The 12,533-nt window shown below is 48.0% G+C and overlaps 1 protein-coding gene across 6 annotated transcripts in view; it reads right to left on the bottom strand.

Moving 5' to 3' along the window:
• Positions 1–12,533, bottom strand: part of KCNB1 (potassium voltage-gated channel subfamily B member 1) — an 85,714-nt gene that overhangs the window by 11,242 nt on the left and 61,939 nt on the right. The window lies entirely within an intron of this gene.

Here is a 12,533-nt window from a genome sequence, read left to right as displayed (position 1 = left end):
ACCCCCAGTAAGTATTGCATCTCCAATGAACAGATGAAGAAACTTCAGCTTCCAAAGCTAGTTAAGTGGCAAAGACGGGATTTTAACTTAAGGCCATGTTAGAAATCGGACGAAAGCTGTGGGCCCTTTTGCTAGACACACAAAATGTTGCAGGTGATTCCCAGGCAGGCGCAGATATCCAGGATCCATGTTATTAACTTACGATTGGGACTATGGACTTTTTGAGGCTCAGGACCACAGTTTAATTACCTTTGTGTCCCCTGGATCAAGAAGATGGTTTGGGCCAGAGAAAGGGCTTACTGGATGTTGGAAATTAACGTTGAAATTAATGGAAACTAGCCCAGCCTGCAGTTTATACAGAAATGCAAGCAGATGTACCAAATTGCTCTGAGGGTCTTTTTTCAAAAATGCAAATCCAATCACATCACTCTCCTGCTTAATACATTTCTAGGACTTTTCAGGACAAAATTTAAACCCTTACACTTGTCTATCAGCCCTCCTGCCCCCATGTGTCCTCTTCTCGGAGACCTGCCCTCTCCTTCTGCAGCTCCTGCTGAAGGGCTGGGCTGGTCACCAGGCTTGTACCATTTGATCCTGGCTGCTGCTGACTGGCCCAGAGGTAGGCAGAAAATCCAGGCTGGGCTCAGCCAACCCACTGTTGACACTCTGAGCTCAGGGATCCAGGGAAGTGAACGGATTGTGGGATGGTGAGACTCCAAATTAAACGGTCAAGTACAATCTAGGCTTCAGCTGGCTTCGTGATCAGCCCAAGATTCAAGCAAGTGTCTCTCAAGTTGTAGGGGACAGAGAAGCAATTTAAAAAGATCAAAGAAAGCCAAACCTTTGAGAAAAGCCCAAGAATAAAGGGAAGGGGCGGAGAGAAGGAGGAGTGAGGACATAGGAGAGTCAAGAGAGGGTGTAGAGGGCAGCAGTTAAGAGCTTGGGCTCTCGTATCAAGCTATTTTGGGTTCAAGTCCCAGCTCTGCTACTCCCTTACCTTCAGCCAGTTATTTAACCTCTTTATGCCTCAGTTTCCTCATCTGCAAAATGGGATGATAACAGTATCTACTTCAGAGAGTTGCTGTGAATATGAAATGCATTAAGACATGCAAAGCACTTAGGACAGTTTCCAGCAGCACTTAGTGAGTGTCTCATGAATGCCAGTTATCACCCTGGGGGAGTGGCTCAGCCCACACCACCCGTCAGCCCAGACCACCCCACCTCCAAGTGGCCCAGCTAGTCTTTGCTTCCTGTTCTTGTTCTGGAACAGTCTGCTGTATCCTGTACATAAACGCTGCTTAGGTGAGTGTGAGAAGCTTCTGTCCCCTGCAGTGAATCCCCAATCAGGACACATGGTTGTCAAGTCTCTCTGCATTTGACTGTCCCCTCTCTGGCTTCTCCTGCCACAGGTTCCCAAACTTCACGTTTCTGTAGCCACACATGACTATTGGTCAATTCTGCATGTCTGTGCCTCTTCCTTTCCACCCGGTGAACTCTAATCCATCTTTTAAAACCCAACCACGTGCTCCATCCTGTCCCCTCTGAAGTCCTCCCTACTTTCCCCAGGCAGGGCTGGCCACTCCATCCTTTGAGCTCCCTTGTCATTTTGCCATGCCTTGGGCTGCTTATCACACACGTCCCGTTACAGGGTGTGTGTGTCCGTTGCTGCCCAGTATCTGAGAGCTCTAAGCAGGACAGGGACGAGTTCTGAGGCTTATCTCTGCAAGCTCAGCACCTCGCCACGCTCCCAAACTGTTCGTTGGCTGCTGCGCAAGTTCGCAGAGCTACGAGTGGAAGGGTCAGGACCTGCATTCAGTTTTTAATTTGGCAACTATTTATTGATCTCGTATATGTGACGCACTGAGGACACCACAGCCAGCAAGAGAGCGCTGGGGTGTTTCTAGGCCAGCTCAGAATACGAAAGGGAGCATTACGGGATGTAGTGTTTCCCCAGCCTCAGTTCTACCAACGTCTTGATTTTTTTTTTTTTTTCTCTAGTCATGTCCGACATGTCCCATGTCTTAAACAAAGCTCTTGAGTTTTACTTTCTTGATTTACACTCACTGAGCAAGACAAATTCTGTAATCACTATAAAATGAAGTATCTGATATGTACAAAAGTAGATCTACCTTATATATATACTGTATTTACAAACCATAATCGAACACCTGTGAAGCTGCCACCCACGTTAAGAAACAGAGCACGTAACAATAACACTGACACTTCCTGTGCATGTTTCTCCACCCCAGCGATCATCAGATTTCTTTCCCATCCCTTTGCTTTTCAGTATAGTGTTTAATACCAACATATACATTCCTAGACAAATTATTGTTTCATTTTGCTTGGTTTTGACACCGTATTGTATGTGTTCTGCTACCTAGTCTACTCTTCCTTGAACAGTAAAACAAAAATAAAACAAAATAAACAAACCCCACTCACTTTCTTTATTTAATTTTATGCTCATTTTAGGCTAAAATAAACTGCTGTTTCTGCATGATAGAGATATATGTATTAAATATTCATTAAAATAAATATGTGATCATTGGAATAAAACATTTTGGCAGCGCACTTTGGGAATTCCTACATTGAGGTTAGGAGCTGGATTTCAGCTCTGCCATTTATTGGCTGGGTGGCCTTGGGCATTGAAAGCTTCCTGGCCTCAGTTTCCTTATTTGTAAAATGTGGATGTAACAGTGGCTCTTAACTGGGGATGATTTTGACCCCCAGGGGATATTTGGCAAATTCTACAGAAATGTTTGGGTTGCGCAACTTGGGAAGGGATGTTACTGGCTGCTAGTTGGTGGAAGCCCCGGATGCTGTTACATGTCCTACAATGCACAAGATGGCCCCACAATGAAGAATTATCCAGCCCCAAATGTCAACAGTACCAAGGTTGAGAAACCCTGGGATATACTGATAGTCAAAACCCCACGTAAGTTGTAGGAAACCCCACGTAAGTTGTAGGGATGGAGTGGGGGGGAAGCAGATTGTGCATATGTAGCTACTACTAGCACAGGACCAGCTAAGTAGGCACAGAATGGGTCTGACGTTACGGGGCAGCCAGCCAGGGCCTTGGGCTGAGCCCCAAGGTTGCTGCTGCAGCCTCTGACTCCTGCTAGGAGGGAGCCCGCAGGAAAAGGAGCAGATCCCTGGGGGGTCTGCTCCTTTAAGAGCTGGGAGGTCATGTTTCCCCCAGAGGCTGGCAGGGGAAGCCTGCTGCAATTTCTAACCCCAGACAACTCCAGGGAAGGCCCACATAATTGATGTCTGCTGACAGACCAACGCATGAATTATGCACCCAGCCATTGTATACTCCTTAGGGCTGTTGATCTAAGGCGGGCACCCCCTTTGTACCTGCGAATGTGCCTGCCCCCCTCCTCTCAGCCTAGGAAAGAAGAAAAGGGGGGCAGAGGCCCCACTGGGTCCTGGGGGGCGGGGTACCTGCTGTTCAGGGTTGGGTTGGGAGGGTCAGAACACATCAGGCCCTTTTCCTGGTGTGTGTGTGTGTGTGTGTACGCACGCGCGTACACACGAAACCATCAAATAACATGTACAGCAATGCAGCCTGAGGGTCTTCCCTGACCCACCCCTCCTGGCCCTGCCCACAAGATTGTTCTCTCTTCTAGATCCCCTAGAGTCAGAGCCACACTTCCTAGCTGGGGAACTTCGTAATGTGAGTTAAACCCTCTGTGCCTCAGTTTTCTCACCCGTAAGATGGGGGTGTATGTCATTGCAGGGCTGCAATGAGAATTCAATGAGTTCATAAGGCCCTTAGGTCAGCTTTTATTGCTTTTATTACTCCACAGGCTTACACTGATTTATAAGTTGGTTTGGGATTTGGGTTTGAGTCCTGGCACTATTATTCCCTGGCTGTGTGTCCTTGGACAAGTCACTTCCCCTCTCTGAGCTTCCATTTTCTTACTTCTAAAATGAAAGGAATTGAGCATTTATCACATAACAGCCACTTAACATATAATACGTTATTAAGTTATTATTTGGGTAATTCATTGTGATCCCTACTCCCAACCCCAGACAGGTTGTTTTTGGAGGTCCAGGACTAGGTTTACGGACCCCAGGGCCTGGCTAAGGCAGCAGACATTCTACAAACAGCCTCAAACCCAAATGAACAGTGTTGATCTGGTCTCTGGGATGGGCCCCAGGAGTGGCGGACCAGCCAGTACCTTGAGTACTTTTGGCCTCGGTTCAGGCCCCTGACCAGACCTCTGCATTTCCAGCCTTGCTTTCCTGGGATCTGAGCCCAATCAGGTTTGGGCAGGACTCCAGGAACCCGTGGAGCAGAGGCAGGAGCCAGGACCAGAGACTTAGAGGCTATCCCCAAATTCCCTCCCTGCAAGGAGGTTCTGGATCCTGAAGCCCACTGCTCTGCATCAAATGGGGGAGGCGGCTTTGGTCTTCCAGGAGAAGAGATCTGGGAAAAGCCAGACCCTTCTCATCCTAATTGTCAGCTCTGAGGGCCGATCACAGGGATGTCCACCTTTGGCAATCAACACAGACTGTTTATCATTTCCTCTGTACAATCCCCTGCTCTTCCAGGAATGTGGACGAGGCACAGAATGTCCATGCAGAAAAGGGCCCAGGCTCCTCTCTGGAAGATGGGCAGACTCAAGCAGAGAAGGGAAGTGACTCGTTCATGGTCACACAGCTCACTGGGGTTAAATCTGTATAGTGACACTAGAAGCTCCGGCAAGCTGAGAGCTGTAGCTAGTATTTGGGGGTCGCACACTGCTTTTCATACATGTGCATGCTCATAGCAGTGTTATTCATAATAGCCAAAAAGTGGAATCAACCCAAATGTCCATCAACTAAGGATTACAAAATCAAACTGTGCTATCTATGTCCATAAAATGAGTATTATGCATCCATAAAAGGGATTGATTGAAGTAATGATATGTGTTACAACATGGAGGAAGCGCCAAAACATTATGCTAAGTGAAAGAAGCCAGATACAAAAGGTCCCCTACTGTATGATTCCATTTTATGAAATGTCCAGATAAAGCGAATCTATAGAGACAGAAAGCAAATTAGTGGTTGCCAGGGTGGGGATAGGATTAACAGTTAATGGGCATGAGGGATCTCATTGGGATGAGGAAAATGTCCTGAAACTGATTTAGGGTAATGGTTGCACAATTTGGAAGATTTACTAAAAAAACAATTGACTTGCACACTGGAAATGGGTGAATTGTATGGTATGTAAAATAAGCCTCAATAAAGTTAAATAAAAAGCTGCTTTCCATAAAGAGTATCCCATTGCCTTTAATCCTCACAACCACGTTGACAGGTCACAGGAAAGAAGCAGGAGCCTTGCTGTAAACCTTGCAATGGCTCCCCATGCTCTTGGAGCAAGTCCCAACTCCTCTGCGTTTAGTTGGCATATGTTTATTGAGCACTTACTAAGTGCTATGCTAGTTGCTGGGGATGCAGCATGGATAAGAAAGACAATTTCCTTGGACTCAAGTAGCTGGTGGGGAGAGGCAGACCAAAAAAACCCATAAACCAATAAAGGAGCAAAATGATGACAGTTAGTGCTATCTGCTATGTTACTGAGAAAAGCAACCTGGGGGTATCAGTAAAGAAGCACTGGGGGTGTCCACATGAGGCTGGGTGGTCAGGGCAGGCCTCTCTCAGGAGGTGCCCTGGCTGTTGAGACTTCAGGATAGGGAGTGTGTTATGGGAATATCTGAGCATTCTGGGCAGAAGGGACAGCATGTGCAAAGGCCCTGAGGTAGGAATAAGGTTGGCATGCCAAGCAACAGAAAGATGGTCGGCGTGGCTGGGGCTGAGTGAGCAAAGGGGAGACTGGAAGGAGATGAGGTTGGAGAGGCAGGAGGACCTGATGAGGTAAGATAAAGAAATTTGGATTTTAGAGTAAGACCACCTTTTTCTTCTCTGATCATTTCCTGTATTTCCCATTGCATATTTCATACTGAAGCCTGGCAAAACCACTTATAGTTCCCAAGCCGTACCACCATGGTTGCTCATATCTCCAGATTCTCGCCCATGCTGTTTCCTCTGCCTAGAGTGAACTTCCTCCCCCACTTCTCCTAGATGATTCCTACACCCTATTGAGGCCTCAGCTCAAGGCCATTTGTTCCAGGGAGCTTTCTCTGACCCCCAGGTCTGGGTGGGGTACGGCCATCTTCTGAACTCCCACAGCCCCCGAGCTTCTCCCATCATAGCACTGAGCTCGCTGAGCTGGAATAGTCTCCCCTGTATCTCACAAGAGAACGTGAGATCCCTGAGGGCCCAGACTGGTTCTGTCTTGCACTACTGCATCCCTAGCTCACAAAACAGTACCTGGCACAGAATAAGTGTTTCCTAAATAGTTGAAAAATGAATGAACAAGCAAGTGAATGCAATGGAGGCTCAGAGAATGAAGTGACTTTTCCAGGGCCATACAACTTGGAAGAGGTAGACCCGGGACTCCATCTCAGGTCTGGGAGTCTCCCAAGATGTTTTCAAGGGCATAGGAGGAAGCGGCTTCTGGGCCATCAAACCTTTGTCTCCTTTTATGGCGTTTCCGCTTCCCCCAGCTTTATGGGGAGATTACAGCCAGGGAGTTTTAATTATAAGGGTCACTGGTGTTGATCCGATTAAGGGGATTGGGAGCAGGCTGATGGTTTTGCCCTCCTCTCTCACAGGTAAGTGGCCACAGGTTGGGGGTTAATGAGAAATTCGAGTCAGGAGCCTGCAGGGGGCGCTCCTGGACACAAAGGGAGAGGAATTCAGGGATCTGTGTGCTTGGACAACCGAGAGAGGCCTTGGGGTGAGCCGGCAACAGCGGCCTTTACCACGAGAGGGCAACTGAGTCACAAAGGTGGAAACGAGGTGCGTTGGCATTGCTGGGGTTGTCCCAGGCATTATCCAACCAGAGGTGTTGGGCTGAGAAATTCATTTGTACTTATTTGCCCAAGTTTCAAAACTGGGAGATTTCATATAAAAATCCAGATTTTCAGACTCCCTGGGTAAATCAGATGATGTGTCTACACTCAACCTCCATCCCAGATGGCAACCATTGGCTGGCGCTTAAGAGCCAGCTGCCGTGGGCATGGCCCACTAGTTTGCCATAGGCCCCTTCACGCCTTTCAATATCTGTCAGGTCTCTGTAGGCACTGGGTTTGCAATCCTAAACTGATGCAATTCTGAAGACAGCAACCACTGACTGACCTGCTACCTTATATAAAGAACTTTCCAGACAAGATCTGCAGCAATTGCATAAGCCAGGAACCTAGGGGGGGTCACACTTACCACACCCCACTCTATTATTTGCCCCCATATCCAGTCTGTCACCAATCTGGCTCACACACATCTTTAGATCTGTTTCATTCTCTCACCTGCAAGCCACCACCATGTCCCAAACCACTATCACCTCCCTTCGGACCACTGCAAAAGGACATCTTTCCGGTCTCCCCCAAGCCACTCTGGCCCACTGTGGCAGAAACCACTAGATGTCCCCAATAGCTATGCTTCCTTCTTCTATTGTAATAGAGTTTGAGCTGGACACAGGGTTACTCAGAATAAGACGACGTTTCCCAGCTTCCCTTGCAGTTAGATGTGGCCATGTGACTAAGTCTGGCCAATGGAATGTGAACAGGAATGATGCCCGTCCTTTCTCTTTTTCTTCTTTCCTGCTGGCTGGGAAGCAGGTGTGATGAGCAGAGCTGGAGAAACCATCTTGGGTCTGAGATGGAAGCTAATCCCAGCCTTACACTGGCCCTTTACTGAAAAAGTTTACCAACTCCTGGTCTGCCTCATAACATCTATCTTGTTTAAGCCATTGTATTTTGGGGTCTCATGTAACAGTCAGTCTATACTCTGTCTAACTCTCCAGCCTGGTTGTGCTCCACAGTTCCCTTTGCCCTTCAGCTCAGGCACATTAGCCTTCCTTTGGCCCCTCATAGTCTCCACGATCCTTCTTGCCACAGGGCCTTTGGCCAAGCTGTTCCTTCTGCTTGAAATGCTTTTCCCTCCATCCTGCCTGGTTAACTCTTACTCATTCTTCTTGTGTCAGCTCTGGCATCACCTCCTCAGAAAAACCATCCCTAACCAGGTCAAATCCCCAACTGCAGGCTCTCTTAGTACCATATCCTTCTCTTCACAACGCTGTCCAACTTGCAATTTTACAATGATGTCCACCGCTGTAGAATGTAAGCAAGTTTAGGGCAGGGGTTGAGTCTGATTTTTTTTCTCAATCTTGAATCCTCAGAGCACACAGTAGGTGCTTAATACATATTTATGGAACGAATGATCTCATTTCATCCTAAAAACAACCTGCAGGTTGTGCTGTGCTCCCTCGCCCATTTTATAATTGGGGAAACCGAGGCTTAGAAAGACAGCATCCAACGTGACAGTTAGGGAAGTGGCAGAGGCAGGGTTTAAACCCATATCTATTAGATTCTGAAGCCCCTCTTTATTTCTTAACATGTGAGAACCTTTCTTATGCCAGCATCCTGAGGTCTGGGTTATGGTTTTCAACATATGCTCTCACTGTAACCATCTCCTCTAGGTGACCTGACTCTTCCCAATGAGCTCTGGGTTGGGCAACTTCTTCCAAACAGGCCATGAGCCTTGCCAAAGCAGGAATTCTGGGAGCTAGTGACATTACAACCTCCTGCTCATCTGAGGACAACGCCTCTGGTGATTGTGGGGGACTTGACTCTGGTCCCTGCAGAAGGAGGTGGGGGGGGGAGAATTGTGGGGCAATGTCCTTCCTGCTTGAGTGATTGCCAATTCTTGATATTTGCTGAGAGCATGAGGAGCTGAGGAAAGGACTGTCAGCCTTAACAGTGATGAATGGCATCGGTTCATTCCTGCTGCAGAGAGCAGTGTATTGAATAAAAAGCAAGGCGTATGGGAAATCTTAGGCAAGGACAGCATACACAGGTTCTGTTGAGCCACACACCTGTCCCCTTACCTTCCGAGTCAGGCAGGATGGGGAGTGGGGAGATAGTCTCTGTGAGCTTGGCCAAGGTGGCTGGGATTGCTCAAGGAAGCCACATATGTTAGTCTGGAGGCTGGGACTGGGTTCCACTCTGGCTAATGTCAAAATGATGGCTCTGTGAATGGTCGTTCCTGACAATAGTCACATTTGCTGGTTAACGTCCAATATACATTTAGAAAGAGGCATTTGAGTGTCTTAACAATGATGTTTCTCATGTAGTTTTTTTGTCTCACTAGAGATTCCTACAGAGGTGAAGTGGACATGGGGGTGGTCGAGAGACCTACTTTCTAATTCTGGCTGGGCATCCTTAGGCAAGTATCTTCGTATCTCTGGTCTTTCTCATGCAAAATCCACAGAGAGTCTTTTGGGTCTCCAGCACAGTCTCTTCTTCTAAGCGGTGACTCAGGGATCCAGTGGCTCTATCCTATCAGTATATGGCCTCCACCCTTGGGAAGGCAGGGGAAGGTACAGCATGGAGAATTCACACTGGACTGTGCCCAGAAGTAATACCTATCATTCCCTCCCCTGACAGCAAGGTCTATGAGCGATACCCTGTCTCCCTCATGGGGAAGCGGTAAATGCTTTGAAACTTCTAAAATGCTTCATGACAGGCTAAGGAGATGGTGTCCAACGTGGGTCTGTGCACCTGTGATGGACTGGGGTGCAGACAGAAAGTACTGGCATTTGATGAACAAGTTCTCGGGATCTGCCAGACAGCACTACACCTAGTCAACAACTGTATTGGACACTAAGCATTTTGCTAAGACGGCTCACGTCACGGTAAGTGTTCTTACCGCAATAAAACAAAAAATGAATAAAATAATTGGGATATATGTTTTTGAAAATTAAAAAGCATTGGAGGCAGACCCCAAAAAAATGACGAAATACTGGCATTTCCACTTTTTAATGTAAAAATAGTAAAAGAAATCAAATTTTACTGGTGTTTAGTCTCTGAATCAATATGGCTCACTTCTCCTTCCCCCAGGCAGTATCACACTTCCTGGGGGCAGAAGTGCCCCGAGGGAAAATGGGGTGTCTCCACTTGGTGGGTTGGCAAAGGAACCCTCAGATCTTTGACTGCGGGAAAGCAGAGTATGTATGTCTGGTGTGAAAAGCCTCCGAGCACTCACTCCTATCTGGTTCTGGTCTTCTTCCTGGGGGCACCGAGAACTCTCTTTCCTCTGCAGAACTATGTGACTAATTGTGGCCAATGGGCTGTGTGTGGGGATGATGTAGATATCACTTTGGGGCTGCAGCATTTAAGAGTGGGTGTGAGTTCTCCACACTCTTTCTCTCCCCTCACTACATGAACCAATACGTGAACCACACAGTACCCCTTTTTGATTAGGCCAGTTTGGGTTGGGTTTCTGACACTGGCAAATAAAAAGTGACTTGGCTAACAAAATTCTCATCTCATTTTACTGGCGAGATAACTAAAATTCATGGAGGTAAAGTGACTTGCCAAGGATCACACAGCCAGGAAGCAGCTGTATCACCCGGAGATATAACATAGAGGGTACCTGGCATCCAATGGGTCCTCAACAAGCACCAGTTTCCTTCCTCTACAGATCAAGGAAAGGCAGAGTGGAAGACTGAAAGAGATACACCAGGTGGAACCTCCCTGAGCTCCAAGCTGCTGGTCAGATTCCAGATTCCTTCTAGAACCCTCCAAGCTGTGCTGGGGTCTGGCAGGAGCCAGGAACCAAAGCTTAGGAGTTGGCAACTAAAATGAATCAGCTACCAGGATGTCAGCTGATTCTTGAGGATCCCACTCCCTCCAAAAAATACCATCTGAGGGTCCTGGCTGCAATTCAAGTTTTCCAGGGAAGGGCCCAAAGTCCCAGCACTTCTTAGAGGCTTACACTTAGTAGGAGCTTACACAGATAATGGTTTCGGTACTATCAAGGATTCTGCAGTTATTTAAACGTTTCAAAGCTCACATTAGAGCTGGACAGACAGTAAGGGTTTAACCTGCAAACACTGATGTTAGAGCTGGGTTATAATCTTGGCTCTTGCGAGCTGGATGACCTCTGGTACATTCCTTAACCTCTCTGACCCTTGGTCTTCCTTGGTGTGAAATGGGCAGGATTGGAAGAAGAAATCAGACAAAGCAGGTAGAAGCTCTTAGTGCCGAGTTTGGAGCCTCATCAGCTTTTGGGCCACGCAAGTGAGTGCTACATATAGGCTGAGCCCTGGCATGGATAATCATGTCATCTCTCTGAGCCTCAGTTTCGTCATCTGTAGAATGGGGGTCAGAACAGTCCCTACCACACAGGTGTTTATGAGGCAGCGATGAAATCATGGGTGGTGGTACAGGCATACCCCACAGCCTGCCACTTGCTGCCAGTGAAGGGTGAGTGGCCATGACAAGTGTGAATGGAGGCCACCCTGACAGCTGGAGGGCTCCACCGACCCATGGGTGGGTTGCTTTGGCCCATACAGTGAATTAGTTGCCAACATTTACTTCCCCTCTGGATGCAGATTTCCAACTTGCTTCTCAAAAGGAATCTGAAGCCCTGGCTGTGTTCGTCTGTGACAACCCCCCAGACTGGAGCTGAACGTCAGCTCGTCCAGGCCTGTGCTTTTAACATCTCACACGCGGCCCGCATGAGCTGTTTATGATGCCTGCTTAGCCTCTGCTGTGATCTGGGTTTGCAAGCCTAGAAATAAATCATTAGGAGTGTGGCCAGCGATGAGGGAAAGGATTAAACTGTGCCAGAGAAACAGTCATGGGTTCCTTAGGGAATGCTGGGCCTGCAGCTGGGACCACGGGGTACAGTGAATCAGGGACGTGGGATGGAATCCTGGCTGCTCTAGCCTCTTCCCCATCCATAGTGTGGCCTGCGCTTCCTGGTCTACAGGGAAGCCTCGGAGTTGCTTCCGTAGAGCCCCTGGCTGTGTTTTCTCCTGTTTCCAAATCTCTGAAGCCCCTTCCATCTCCACGACCCACTCTGCTCATTGAACCACGTGATGGGGTAAAATACCAATGGGGTGGGGAGGGGGTGACAAGCTCAAGTGGTCTGGGAGGGCTTCTCTGAGGAGGTGACATTTGAGTGGAGATTTGAGGGATGTGAAGGAGCCGGGCATGTGAAGATCTGGAGACAAGGTGTTCCAGGAAGAGGTTAAGAGCAAGTGCAAAAGTTCGGAGGCAGAGAAGAGATAGACAGGTGAGAGGAAGAGAAAGGAGAACAGTGTATTGGGAGTTGGGAGGATGGCAAGGGATGTTAGTGATGAGGTCGAAGAGACAAGTAAGGAAAGCCTTCGAGACCTGATAAGACCTATTTACTCTGAGAACCATACAAGCTACAGAGGGCTTCTCAGCAGGCTAGTGACACGGCCTAATGGAGGTTTTAAGATCCTCCAGCTGCATTTGGTAACAGCCTGTGGGGGGATTGGAATAAAAGCAGGAAACTAGGTGAGGAGGCCTGGCAGGTGTCTAGGTGAGAGACGCTGGCTGTCGAGAATAGAGAAGACAGATTTAAGGCATATTTTGGAGGTGAAACTAAGCAAACTGCTGACGGCTCAGATGTGTGGGGTGAGGGAAAGGAGAGCCAAGGAGGGGTCCCAGCTTTTG

The sequence above is a fragment of the Rhinolophus sinicus genome, chromosome 13, assembly GCF_057876585.1.
Source record: "Rhinolophus sinicus isolate RSI-liver-muscle chromosome 13, RSI-T2T, whole genome shotgun sequence".
Classification (NCBI taxonomy): domain Eukaryota; kingdom Metazoa; phylum Chordata; class Mammalia; order Chiroptera; family Rhinolophidae; genus Rhinolophus; species Rhinolophus sinicus.
This window is presented reverse-complemented; position numbering and strand designations above follow the sequence as displayed.